The following is a 14,979-nucleotide window of genomic DNA, read 5'->3' on the forward strand; positions in this document are numbered from 1 at the left end:
GAAACAAGGACACTCAGGATGTACACATAAATTTTATACCTACTATGGTGAAGAAAATTTCAATCTAAAATTGTAGCAAATGCATGTACAAGTTTGACTAGCCATCCAAAAAATAACAACAGAAAAACTTGGACAGCCAGTCACAAAGTCTCCCAGTGTCAACCTCTCATACAATCCTCCATCAATAGCTCCTAAAGATGTGGAGCCACAGTTAGGAATATATGCACTATTTTTAGAGTTATGAACATTAAGAGATGTTTTTCTCTATAAAGACATCCATGTGGAAGCCCTCACAGTTGCTTCTTGTTCACACATGCACAACTTTTCTTTTTCTTTTTAATTTCCTATGGCATTTGAATAAACCCGTATAATCTCAAGGACTCTTAAACTTTAGATCAATATAGAGTCTAGTTTCAAGGCAAGCTTGGGCGTATTCTTTGAATTAAAAAAATGAGCTTTGTCCCACACACACCAGGAAAGAGTCTGAAAGTGAATTTGAGTGGTTCGTTCATACACACACACACACACACACACACACACACACACACACAGCTAGCAACACTATGACTACCTCAAGAGGGATATAAGTTATTTCTGACCCCTTTCTATTAGACGTGTAAGAACAGTGACCATTTGTACTCCCCCCTCTAATTTTTATAACATCCATCAGTCAATACTTTTGAGCTATTCTTATCTGTGAATTGTGTGCAACCCAATTTTAACTAAGCCAGTAGGAAGACAGAATGGCACATTGTGTGGGAGTATTTATCATATTCCATTGTCTCTTCTTGTGTTACTATTAGCTCTTACAATTATATAAATATTTTTGGTAAAGAAACATGCCAAGCATGGGTATCTGGAAGGTACTGAGTGAAAATGAGAGACAGAAAGTGTGTAGGAGAAGAAAAGAAAACAAAATAAGTAAAGAAAATAGTATCTTAAGAGAAATTTTGAAAGAGGGTAGCATGGCAGAATATAGGAAAACAAGAGAAATGAGTCCATGGGTTGAAGGACTTAGCAAGTGACATTCTCCTTGGATTCTCCCAGGTGCCCTTGAGGTCTTCATTTCCTTGGGATGTGCAGTAATTCATTGGTAATACTAGAACTAGGTATACAAATGGCTTCAAACCTCACCATCAGATATCACTAGCTGATAGCTTTGCAAAAATGAAATTGAAACTCAAAATGCTTCTAATAAATTGCAGAATATCTACAGAGAAAATAAAAAATCCTCTTGGATCTGAAATGACACACAAATAGGACACTCAAATTATTATCTTTTAAATAGAAGAGGAATAAGCCAACCCAGCTAGCTAATAAAAAGCACTGCATCCAAAAGTAAATTGAATATAGAAATGGGCAAAATTCATGGGAATTTAGCCCCAGAAAATCTGGCCATTCAAGCTACTTCAAAGGTACTCTTCCGAGTTCTGAGTACACAATTAAAGAGCGGTATAGAGAACTTGGAAAGAGCTCAGAGGTAAACTGGAAAGAAGATCAAAGGTTTGAAGAAAAAGGATCCCAGAGGGAGTCAGGAAGCTAGAAGCACCTAACATAAAGTAGAGAATATTGGAGAGATAATTTAATTATGGTCTTCAGCTCAGAAAAGAATTTTTCATAGGTATCTACCTGTCTACGGATGGACAGAAAGGTGAGGGTCTTCACCCAGAGTGTGGAAGATTTCACTTATGTATAAAAATATTCCTGCCACTATAGTTGGTAAATAATGTAATAGCTCCTTGTCCATGGGTAGGAAGAAATAATTTCCTTTTCTGATGAAGTTAGAAATGGGTAACAGTTCCACAGGTTCTGGATGACTTTATAGACCTTGCTGTCTGGAACTGGGGCTGATGTGGGAGAATGGGTACAGTCCCACAATCTACAAGAACACCCACTGCTGCTTTGGTCCTGTGTCACTCACAGTCGGCTTCTCCCACTTTCAGGGCATTCCATAAAATTCCTTTCCTTGCCAATCATTTTGAGTTGGAACCATTTCATCTTCAAAAAAGAGCTCTGGAAAAGATGGTTTGAAGAGTGGGAATCTGCTGGAGAAAAAAGAAGCTAAACAAGACCCACTGGGTGGGGGTGGGGTAGGGTACCTCAAAGTGCATGCTGGGATGAAGGCTAATTAAGATGTTGACTGAATCTATGCTAATCATGTCCCACCAGACTCTGCTGGATTGGTATGTAAATTGGTAAACTCTGTTCTGAAATTGCCCTACCAGCTGAGGTCTAATTACTGACTAGACATAACAAATAATAATGGGATTTGTATTTTAGGATGTTTAATTATGGAAATACACGTCTGCAAAAAAATACCAGTTGTAATGCACAAAAAATTTCATAATGTTTTACTAAAGATTTTTGAAATTTTACACCTTTAATAAGAAGACCAGGAAGAGGGGTGGGTAAGGGGAGACCTTTTGGAGAACTGGCATTTGTGAACAGGGACCAGAATCAGACTGATTAATTCACTGCTTAAGAAATTTCCCCAAAGCTTCTCAAAGACTAATTGTTTCATTGCTGATACACAGCATCTTGTGGGCTTTTAGTTCTATCACCAAAGGAACTGGAACTGGTCCATAAAAAATAACCGAGCCACCATGAACTCAGAGGGACTCCTCTAGTAGCATGTATTCAAATGGAATTAAAGACAGCAGGGTGACAATATTCAGAGGAAATTGAGCCACTAAAATAAGTTTTTTTTTCAGTAAAGTTATTCCACAACATAGAAATCATGGCATTTATATATTAGAAAGTGGTTAGTCCAATCCCAAAACTAGAGTGCATATTGCATTTGGTTTTAGAGAAAAGCAGCTTGAGATCTAGAATCCAATGAATGGACATGCTGGGTCAGAAACTACTCTATAACTATTTATTACATCATTGTGTGGCTCCACTCTTTCAAAAAAGTAATTTATGAAGAGGTACAAAGAGAATTTCAAACAGACTTGTAACTACTGCCTATATCTAGCTATGTTGCTATTACATCATTGGAAGACTTATAGGTAAGCAATAAATCTTTACTAGGGCTTACATTATAAAATAACTGTATTTGTTTCAAATATGTATCAGTATCTTTTAGATTGCCTACCTACATTTAGTATACAAATATACTTGTGTATAATGTTTGCTTAAATTTAGGAAAGTTTGCAACAGTGCTTATTGTTCCCCAAATATATTCCAGTTTCCATGCTGGTTTTGGTCCTTTATATTATATTCCAGTTAAGGGAAAGTTCACAAGTTTCCTTTTATTATAAGACAATTTAGAGTATTTGCCTCCGTAATATGTCACAGACAAAGATAACAGCAAGTGAAATACAGTGGGAAAGGTTGTGCTTTCAGAGTTCCAAGACTCAATGCATCTAGAGTTATACCTGTATATTGAATTTAAGGTTGTTGAACATCCTAACACAAGTTATCCAAAAAGCAGCTATTATTTGACACTTGCATTGTGGATATATAGGGAAGAACAATAATGGAACTTCAATGTAAGGGTATTCAAACTTTGTATTAGAAATCATTTCTAAGTAATTTTGAGAGCTCATGCTATTTATCTTTGGATACTTTATTAGCATGTTGGTAACTATATTTACTTAAATTTCAATGGTGGAGTTTCTTCTTTCATTATGCAAAAAAATGTAACATAATCCAGGAGATGTCTCATTCCCCATTGGTGTACATATATATGTGAACAAACTTCCCCTACAAATCTGCTGCTCAAGCACTGCCATTAAGGAAAAGTTCATGTAACTAACAAAGATAGTTAGCTTTCTTTTATTACAAGGCATTTTAGACAACTTGCTTTTGTTATATGATGGCACAGGGAAAGATATTAGCAAGTGAAACTCAGTGGGCAAGCCTGCATTTTCAGCAGTCTCAAGCTTTGATGAAATGAATGATGACATCACACAATACATCACCCAAAGCATTATTTTCAATGTTGTTTGCCCATACCCAAAGGCACTAGTTTTAAATTTTATATTATTTGAAACTAACCAGTGATACACTCCTCTAAGCCATGAACAGAGGGTTAAACACTCTAGAGCAATCAATCCAACTCTGTCCCTTTCTTGACATGAGTTTCAGGACAAGTTGTTGGAGATGTCTCCAAAGAGTTCTGCTCACATGAGTAAGCAGGGGTAAGCCTGAAGAGGCATCATTTTGAATGTGAATCTCTCAGTTCGTGGCTAACAAACTACTGAGTGAATCTCATAGTTTTGGGAATTCTCACTCAGAGGTAAGTGAGAATTTCAGAGAGTAATGCTGAACAAGTGAACTTTGAAATTCTGTCATTAAACCAAACTGAAGACTACATTGATAATAATGTTGGTTTAGACAGTACAGATATAACTACCCCAAAATATGACCACTTTTGTCAAAAGGATATAGTCTAAATCTCCATGTTTGCTGTTCCAGATGAGGAAGAACATGGAGTCCCTACCAGATGAGGTAGGACATGGGAGCCAGGTTTCTGGGTCAAGGGTGAGAAACAATGAGTGCAAGTATTGCAGTGTTATTCCATGAGTCTCTTCTCCTTTCACTTCAAGAAGAGCTTTCTTAATAGTAAGCAAGAATCAAATGTGGGTTCAACAGCAGTAGATATCAAACAACTGTTTAGTAAATACCCAAAGAGTAGAAAAAGGTTAAGCCAATCTAAATCTTTCTGTTACAAAAATCCAAAGCAAATTTAATTGGCAAGACCTCATCTTCCTGGTGATCTAACAATAAGGAACACCAACAACAACAAAAAACATATTATCATCAGTAATATCTCTTGGTGAGTTTTTCTCCCTTATGATCACTGTAGGAATTTTTATAGATCCCAGAGACAAATGTTTTATAATTTAACATTAAAGCTTTTACAGAGATTATAGAGTAGTTTGGCAAAGATAAAATGTAGACGCTTATACTCAGTTTTCTTGGCAAGAATTATTTTTTAAAGGACCACCTACATGGAGCGATGCTCAGATTTTCACAGCCAGTCAACAATAAAGGTAATAAGGAACAAACAGGTCAGAGACCAGAACGTCAAAAATCATCCCAAGATTCCTGATATTTTTAAAATTAACATTTAATAGGAGTTCTGTCTGGAATGTTCAGTACAACATTTCTGAGGCACACACATAGCAGAGTAAAAGACTGGGAGTTCAAATTTTGCTATAGTCTTTCAGCATGGATGTATGTATTTGTCAATATAATGCTTAGAAAATGTATAGCATGTTATATACTCAAGATTGGGGAAAATGCCCATGCGTCCCATCCCCTCAATTTTCCATGGCTTTGTACATGCTCTATATAAAAGGATACATGCTAACTTCACAATCACCCAGAAGGCCATGGAGGCATTTACTTTTCAATAGTCCTTTTTTTCCATGAGTGCAATGTTTTCTTTTTTGGTGTTGACATCAATTCTCGGGGAGCAAGTAGAGTAGCAAAGTTCTAGTCTTCTCTTCAGTCCAGTCTTAGGGTTCCACGCACTGTTACATTTCACCCTCCTGATGGCCAGGAATTTTTCATAAGTTAAACAATACACTATACCTCAATTTATCATGATAGCAGTAATTGCCATTTTTCTGCTCCCACTTTGGAAATGTACAGATAATTCAATTAGGAAAATTCATAAAACTATAATTGGTAGTATAACAAAGCATAAGAATTAAAACTATGGACTCTGGAGCCAATATATGAGCCCTCAAATCCTTTCTCCCCCTTTGCAAAATTTGCAACCCAGGGCAAATCTATTTCTTAATCTGAAAATATGATGATAGTAATAGCAGTGCTTATCTAAGAGGATCTAATGAAGATCCATTATATTATATTTGAAGTAAGGCAAAACAATGAATGGACATATTGTCACTAATATCATGTATCTTCACAGATGGAATTTAAGTCACAAGAGAGAAGAGGTATGTCTATGTAATGCTATATTACCAGCTTTACAGCAGCTGTCATTGAATCAAGCTGAAAACTACCTTGACAATAATGTTGGTTTAGACAGTACAGATATAACTACCCCAAAATATGATTTTTTTGTCACAAGGATATAGCCAAAAATCCCCAAGTTTGCTGTTCCAGAAAAGAAATATGGTGTCCTTCCCCAGTGGCTAAGTAGGGCATGGGAGCCAGGTTCATGGGCCAAGGGCAAGAAACAATGAGTTTGAGTATGGTTGTGTTATTCCATGAGATTCTTAATTGAATTCATGACTTCTTTGAGTGTAAGCATGAATTTTCTTGCTGGGCAGATCCCCTGGCCCTTGAGCCCCAAAGGAACACACAAACACTATATTAGATATAAAGTTTTTGGCCAATGACTAGTGCTTCTTATTGGTAGCTCTGTCTTAATTATTAACCCAGTTCTATCGTGCATTACCAGGAGGCTGTGGCTTACTCCTCTGGCAGCGTAGCAACTCTGTCTGGCTGGCCCACTCTACCTATCTTTCCCAGAATCCTCCTCCTCTCCTAGCCCCATCTATCTTCCTGCCTGGTAAATCAGTGTTTTATTAATGAAGCAATAAGAGAAACATATACAGAATAACATCTCCCATCATTTGAGTCATTCATTCCCTCTCACTCCCCATTATTTACCTGAATAATTCTGAACTCTAAATTTTTCCTCTCAGCTATTCTGCCAAAGCCTTACTTGCAATGTATCTCAAAATCTTTATCTTCTCAACAGACTGAGAAGCTACACTCTTAAACTCTCTCCTGTATTCTAGCTTCAGTGGCCTCCATTTCCAAAGTTCTCTGTCAGTGAACTTTCTACTATGGAAACATGGCACGTTCACTTCTTACAATGTATCTATAGTTGTCCACTGTTTATAAGATCACAGAGCAAATATCACTTACACTTAAAATGTGTGGTTATGACAATAATGTACCCCCCAAAAATTATGCACATTTAAATGTTCATCTCTTTGCTATCAAAATGGAATAATTTCTTCCATCTACCTGGTGGTCTTAATGTAGTAATACTCATAATGGAAGAAGGAAGACTGAAGGCTCAGAGTCAAAGAAAATGATTTGATGGAACAGAACTCAAAGTGATGCGTGACCATACTGGACTGGTGGCCTACAGAGGCAGAGAAAATGAACTAAATTCTACTTGAGAGTTTCCAGAAGGAATACTGCTATGCTGGTGATTCACTTTAATTTCACACCTATTTGGAGCTTCAGACCTACAAGAATATAATAAATTTATGTTTTTAAGTTCTTGAATATATTGTTGCTGATTTGTTGATACATACAGCATTTGGATAGGAGGTAAGCATGTGGAGGTAAATTAATGACTAAACTATGTATGTAGCAGATTATCAGGACATTTAATAATCATTTTTTCTAATAGTCTGATATGATTTTGATTTTTTGAAGTAGTAACTTCAGATGGGAACAGAAGATGAATTTTTAAGGTTTCTACAATGCTGTGCTTTCCTCTGTTCATATTCTGGAGGCAGAAAAAAAGTGAGGCTGAGTTAAAAAAGAGGTCTCTATACAGAGTAAACATAGGCATATCCTAGGGTATATGTTGACTGGTGCCAATCACCAGATACCTAGTTGAATACCAGGCACACATAGTCAAAACCCAAGTCAACCTCTCATTTCTCCTAACAAAATAAATATAATATGCTCTACCCTACATGCCAGTCTAATAATTGCTTCTTTCAAAAAAATGTATTTCTTCCTTGAAATTTCAAGTTTTTCCCTATTGTTTTGGAAGACAGGTTCTTACTCTGTTTGTTGCTCAGGCTAGAATAAAGAACTCATTCATAGGCTTCGCAGTTGGGGCAATCTCCCTGCCTCAGCCTCCCATGTTCTGTGTGTGAACCATGACATTTAGCTCAAAAGTACCATTCATACGTAAGTGCTTGGAGGGACTGCCTTGTCCGTAGTTACACATACCTGCTCACAAAGAAATTCAGGGAAAGGGATAAGTGATGAGAGCACCTGCGGTAAGCTGTGGAAATTAACGGATTGATATGAATCTGAGTAGGAGAAAGACCTGAACGGTGAGAACAATGGAGAAATGAGCTCAAATGAGGTTTGGTGGAAGACGTAACTGTTATGAATACAGTTCCAGGTGGGACCTTTGGCAGATGAGGGACAAATGGTGGGTGAAAGACAGACAGAGACCTGCAGACATAACTCATGTGTAAAGTGTATTAGAGAAGAGAATGGAGCAAGGGAAGGGAAGAGAGAGTGGGGAGGGAGAAGAGAGAAGAGAGATAGAAAGAGACAGAAAGCTGCCTCCTCAGAGAAACAGCAAGAGAGAGCTTGCCTCTTAAAGGGATCTTTGCACCTGTGTACACAGTCAGGATACTGCCTGCTATGTGCAGAGGTAGTACACTCTGCCTGGTCCCCAAGGAGCAGGACCAGGTTTGCCTGGATTGTTACAGCCACAAATCCTCATTCTTAGTAATCCCATGGCACAATCTACTTGATTCTTAATCACATGGCACAGTCTACTTCATTTGTAAATTCTCAGGGCCTAGGTTCCCTCATCTTTAAAGTAGGCATTGCATCCAGTTTTCAGTGCTGTTGAGAAGAGTAGGTGGGAACATGTTCTTAAAGGAGTCATGGAAGTATCTGGTACATGATAGATCAAAAAAACATCTATCTATCTATCTATCTATCTATCTATCATAATTCTTATTTTCTTATAGGTATGACTCAAAATTATATATATTCTTGAGATGCATCCTAACATTGTAACAAAAATCATCTAACAAGAAACATAGCAAGGAAAAATGGGGAAGAATAATAATCTGTAACTGTTAAGATTAAGCTTACCTTTTTTTTGATGATTTACATTATTTTTTTATTTTAATTTTAAATAGCTTGTTTTACATGTCAATCCCAGTTCCCTCTCCCTCCCCTCCTCCCGCACTCCCCTTCCACCCTCCCTCCCACCCTATTGCCAAATCCTTCCACATAGGGGATGTCTAGAGTCTATCATTTTACTCTTGGTAGGGTCAAGGCACTCCCCTAAGAGTCCAGGCTGAGAGAGCATCTCTCTTTGTGCTATAGGCACATGAAGACAGTTTGTATACCAGGGATAGACACTGATCCACAGCTCAGGGCCCCATAGGTTGTCCAGGCCTTCTCACTGACACTCACATTTGGGGGGTCCAGATCAGTCCCATTCGGCCTCCCCACTGTCGGTCTGGGGTCCAAGAGCACTCCCCTGTTCAGATCAGCTGTCTCTGCTGGTTTTGCCAGCCCATTCTTTGCCAATTTGCTCATCATTCCTCTCTCTCTGTCACTGGGTTCCTTGGGTTCAGTTCAGTGCTTAGCTGTGTGTTTGCCTCTGCTTCCATCAGTCCCAGGATGTAGGCTCCCGGATAGTTATAGACATCAAGTTCATTATCAGGAATGGGCATTCGAGGTGGTCCTTCCACTATTGCTTAGCTTGCCAATTGATGTTATACCTTTAGATCACTCGAGGTCACTCTGGTGCCTGATCTGATCCTATGATTCCCTCTTCCCCCTATTCTACCCCCACCCCCTCAACTTCCTGTTCCCCCATGACCAACTCCCTTCCTCTTTACCCTCTCTATTCTTCCCAGGTCCCACTACCCCCCCCCTCGCCCTGTTCCCCATCCATTCAGAGGATCTTGTCTCCATCCTCTTCTCTTGGGTACTATGCATATATGCATATCTTTTAGGTTCTTTCCTGTTTCCCAGACTCTCTATCTGTGGAAGTGCAGACTGGCACTATCCTGATCCATATCTAAAATCCATATATGAGTGAGTACATACCATGTTTGTCTTTTTGCGACTGGGTTACCTCACTCAGGATGGTTTCTTCCAGTGCTATCCATTTCCCTGCGAATTTCAAGATTCCATTGTTTTTTTCTGCTGAGTAATACTCCATTGTGTAAATGTACCACATTTTCTCTATCCACTCTTCAGTTGAGGGGCATCTAGGTTGCTTCCAGGTTCTGGCTATTACAAACAATGCTGCTATGAACATAGTGGAGCAGATGCCCTTGTTGTATGAACCTGCCTCATTTGGATAAATGCCAAAAATTTTTGGTCTTTATTTCCCCAACTTGTGCAATGGCCAGATCAATTCGGAAGAAATCTTATTGTTTTAAATTATTTAAATGTCCATCATTGAGAGCAACACACAAGGGTCCTAGGCAATGTGAGAAGATTATTGATTAGCTTCGTTAGCTTCTATGTTCTAAGTAGCCAGTATTATAGTTTAATATATCAATAATTCAGAAGAATTAGTGTTTTCTGTTATTACCGCAAACACATTTGCAATGGAACTGTGTGAGTGCACAAATAATCATTAGGGCATCAAGAGGTGGTCTTTCTGCCCCTGGCCTTAGCTACCTCTGCAGCAATCCCCACCAACACAATGTCTTCATGTTACACAGAAAACACCGGTTGCCTTGGTGACAACAGACACTCAATAAATATATGCCAGATGAATGAGAATCTCAGAAGGTGGTAGTGAAAAATGACCAGCCAAAGTATTTTAAAATATCAACCTGGAAAGAAAATCAATTCTAATAAACTCCATGCTCTCAGGCTCAAATATGATAAAAGCAAATAGTCTTTCAAAGTGGAATGAGCATGAGGCAGAGAATAGTGAGTGACATTGATCAAAACCTGCAAACCTCCCAGGCATCCTCACAGTGCACAGATAGATTTACTGTTATCTAGAGCTCCACCCCTTCCCCCAATTAACTGCCAACATTCTGTAAACAACTCCTAACCGGTGGAAGACTGTTTGGTTGAACTAACATTTTCAGTTGATAAAAGAGTGAAAACCTGAAACTGAAAGGAAATTGACTTTATTTTTGGCAAATAATTAGCTCATTTTAATGAGAGGCTATATTTTTAAGTTTTTCGCACTCATATGTGTGTAGAGAAATTTATTTAGATATACACTTAAAAAAAAACCTGACTCCTGGCTGTTATCAAGTAAATGACCCAGATTTTCAATTTTTGAAAATTCTAATAATCAGGTCGTCTTAAGGCTGCAATTTAAGTGAAATAAACAACCTATGTACACGGTTTCCAACTGAAGTCAAAGCTGTAGACCTGCATAATCAGTGGAGGAATAATTTTACTTGATCAGTATTTTCAGATGAACAGAAACAACTATAACAATAATTAACACACACAAAGATTATAAAATGAACATTTACCACCAGACCATTTCATAGAGCAAGGGTTTTAGGCTTATTTTAATAATCAGGGAGAAATGCAAGAAACCCCATACATTAGGCAGCAGCCAAAGTTTTTCAAAGAATTGACAACAAAGATTGTCATGCTGTCCTTAATGTGGGGGAGGGGTGGACAGGGATTTCAGGAATTCGGTTGCAGCTACTAGGAGAGGCTGCTAGACTAGTTGATCTCTAGCTGCTCTCTTGTCTATACACACCCTCAAACTTTGAATATACCCCACATCATACTGCTTATGGGCCACTTTGGGGCAAACAAAATAAATACATTTCTGAACTCTTTAGGTTCAAGCGTCTTGGGAAGCTCTAAAAGGATATATGTGCATCCATACATTAAAACAGTATTTAAAAGGAGCATAAATAATGCATATTTGCATCTTCATACAAACAACAAAGTCAACTCGAGAAATAACAGAGTGGAGTACCATCAGTTGCCAAATAAGGCTGTGTGATCCGCAGAATCTTGGAAAATGGTGCAGCGGTATGCTACCTATTCCTTCTGACCCTACTGGCAGGCTGCTCATTTCTTCTTTCCAGTGAGCACACATCTCTGTTTAACAAATGGAAAATAGGATTTTCTGCACAGGGAAGACCAAATTCCATTTCCCCCACATTCATCGTGAATGTTCTATACCCTGTTCTCATTCTGCCTGGAACTTACTCTTGGCAGTACTTGGGTTATTAGGCACCATTCTGGCACACACAGCTCTAGACACAAACGAACGCAGCAAAGCACACAGCAGTAAAATACGTTTTCCCAGGAACATGAATAATTGAGAATTTTCCGGAAAGTCCAGATGCAACCAACCTCCAATTACCATAACAATATTCTCCCAAACTGTTCAAATTTAGATAAAAATGTTTTAAGATATGATTGTCGTATAGATAAGAGCATTCCAGTATGGGCCCACGGCATCTTCACGTGCACCCATTTTGCTTCAGTCCCTTACACAAAAGTGATGCTAATCAAGTTTGGGAGAAGTAAAATTGTTCTCTGGCCACAAGCCCTTTGTGCAGTTAACAGCGACTTTCTTGTACACTAGGCAGAGACAATGCAGGATGTTCCCAGAATCATTAACCAACTTCCTTCCTTAGGACCCCACCCCCAACCCCAGCCCCTCCACCCCGCACTTCAAAAGACAACCATATGCAATAGCTTCCTAATGTAGTAGGAAAAGAAATGCCTTACCGGTCTCCAACGTGAATGAAAGAAAATCCCTAGTTGCTGAAGGCCAAGCAACTGAGGTTCTCAGAGCCACTTGACTGAGGGGACTAGAGAGCTGAAACCATCCTCCTGTTTGCTTTCACCCCAGCAACCTCTCCCAGGGTTTTTCTCACAAAGCCTTCTTCTAAATCTCTAATCCTCTCACAAGGAAAAGCTGCACACACACCAAGTGACTTCGGCAGAAGCGTCTCTCTTGGGGAAAGAGGACGGACAGCACGCAAGCCGGGTCCTTGCTTCTGATTTCTGCCAGGCCAGTCCTCTGAGGTCTCGAACCCTTTTCAACCATCGGTGAGCAGAACACTCAGCAAGAGCAAGTGCAGGGATATGACAGACTAAGACCGGCGACAGGCACGCAGGTGAGCTTTGGCTCCCTTGTGCGGTTGCCAGAAACTCTGCTGTCTCCCAGGGAACGCCTCAGCTTCAAACTTCCTTTGAGTTTTATAGCTCCATGTTTCCTTCCTGAACAGAAAGAGTTCCAAGGAGTTGAGGAGCAACCAAGCTGGGCGCTGCCTACATGAGGCTGAACCAAAATGAGCCCTTGGCAATGGATGATTCTTGTTTTTAATTCATTCCCAAACTGGAAATGAACTGAAAATTGCAAACACAGAAGTATGAAATTATCTGCATCATTAAACATACTGAGTGAGGATTACTATTTTAAAAAGTAAAAACCAGATCTTTAAAATTTTAAAGAAACTCAAGCTGCTCACTTGTAAGGCCTGGCTTTTATTTAAAAAAAAATCAGACAAAAAGTTGACCTTATATTCCCAAAACAGGCTACATTTACATTATAAAATATTCTATTATACTATAAATTCAAATCTCCATATAACCCAAGAGAAATATGCTACCTTTTTTTAAAAGAGAAGACTTACAAAAAACAAAAACAAAAACAGAAGACTTACCTTTTCACTACATCATTTAAAACCCCGAAGAGAATAAATCACAGAGGAAACAAGCAGATGGCACAGTTCTACATTTCACAGCGAAGGCTGTTTAGAGTCATTATTTCTAAGGAGCGCACTGTGCTTGTGCCTGTGTTGGGCAGCGAGCCACTGGGCCTTTGAAATGAAATGAATCGCCTTCACACCAGCAGCCCCACTACAGACTGACACTTCAGCATGCCTAAACTAAGGCATGCTGCCTCTCTCCACAGTGTCCCTACACAGAATCCGAGGTGACGGTTTGAAGGATGAGTTTCCCAAGAGACAAAGCAATCTGTGACATCACTGTTCTGGCTATACCCCCCACCCCAGTCCCCAATCCTGCCTCTTCTCCCTGAAAAGAAAACCCTCTGCTTGGTGACGATGCCAACTCAATAGCAAAAGTAATCCTGGAGTGCAAAACACACACTACAAGTTATCTGCCTTAAACCACAATTTTCTGACTCTCCTTTGCTGGGGAAATAGGAGAGGGGTGAGGTATGAATGGGTTGAGAAGAAAATTTCGAGAAAACAAAGCAGGAGCACAGAATACAATATTCTGGAAGTTTGTGATCACTGCTCTTTTTTAACCATTCTAGGTTTTTTTAAATCACTATTGAGCACTTGTACACTGGTACTAGCATCATTTTTAACATGCAACTTAATAGATCTTACAGTTAAATAGAATGCAAACAGCTGCAAAGATATAGTATTTGAATAAAGAGTTTCAGACTCGCTGGAACTCATTGAATATCACATTTATTTTCAGTGATGAGAAATATTTTCCTAGTCAGGCATGATGGCACAAGATTGTCATTACAGCACTGAGGAGGTAGAGGCAGGAGGATCTGGAGTTCAAAGTCACCCTAGGCTACATACAAAGTTCAACCTGAGCTCCGAGGTACTTCATCTAGGAACAAAAGATAAAGGAAAATTTTCCTATAGATTACTGTATAATATATAGCATAGCTCTTAAATTAATCTTGGCCATCTGACTCTACTCCATATCACAATTTTTCAATGTGTATCACTAGCTTTAACATTTAAAATAACACTAGGCAAGTCCATTTGAAATTCTAATAGGAACTTTTCTCCAAAGAAAACCCATAATATTGTTCTAACTATTGCCACTGTTTTTATTATTTTCTTTTAAGTTTTAAATAATTATTTAAAATAAGTTTTAAGCCAGGCGTTGGTGGCGCACGCCTTTAATCCCAGCACTCGGGAGGCAGAGGCAGGCGGATCTCTGTGAGTTCGAGGCCAGCCTGGTCTACAAGAGCTAGTTCCAGGACAGCCTCCAAAACCACAGAGAAACCCTGTCTCGAAAAACCAAAAATAAATAAATAAATAAAATAAGTTTTAATTTTAAATCATATCTTAATTTACTTATTTTGTGTGTCTGTGTTTGGGCACACTCTTTCCAGGCATGTGTGTGGAAGTCAAGAGATAGCTTTAAGGAGCTGGCTTTCCCCTTCCACAGGGTAGGTCCTAGGGATCAAATTTAGGTTATCAGGCTTGGCAGCCAGTGCCTTTTCATGAAAGTTACCAGTCTGTCTCTTTCTAATTTTCTTCTGATATTCATCTCAGATGTTCAGCACATGGAGTGAAAAATCTAGATATTTTATCTGTAACTGTA

At 38.9% G+C, this 14,979-nt stretch overlaps 1 protein-coding gene across 3 annotated transcripts in view; it reads right to left on the minus strand.

The window, feature by feature from the left end:
* Mid1 (midline 1) overlaps positions 1–14,979 on the minus strand; it is a 342,361-nt gene that overhangs the window by 197,099 nt on the left and 130,283 nt on the right. The window contains exon 1 of one of the 3 annotated variants that reach the window (XM_040744033.1): positions 13,326–13,536. The exons of 1 other annotated variant lie outside the window; for it this stretch is intronic. The gene's annotated coding sequence lies outside the window, so the exon portion shown is untranslated. Of the gene's footprint in view, positions 1–12,384; positions 12,821–13,325; positions 13,537–14,979 lie in introns of those variants that run through there. One more of the 3 variants, XM_040744031.1, reaches the window with a different exon arrangement.

The sequence above is a fragment of the Mesocricetus auratus genome, unplaced genomic scaffold, assembly GCF_017639785.1.
Source record: "Mesocricetus auratus isolate SY011 unplaced genomic scaffold, BCM_Maur_2.0 Super-Scaffold_100003, whole genome shotgun sequence".
NCBI classification, from domain to species: domain Eukaryota; kingdom Metazoa; phylum Chordata; class Mammalia; order Rodentia; family Cricetidae; genus Mesocricetus; species Mesocricetus auratus.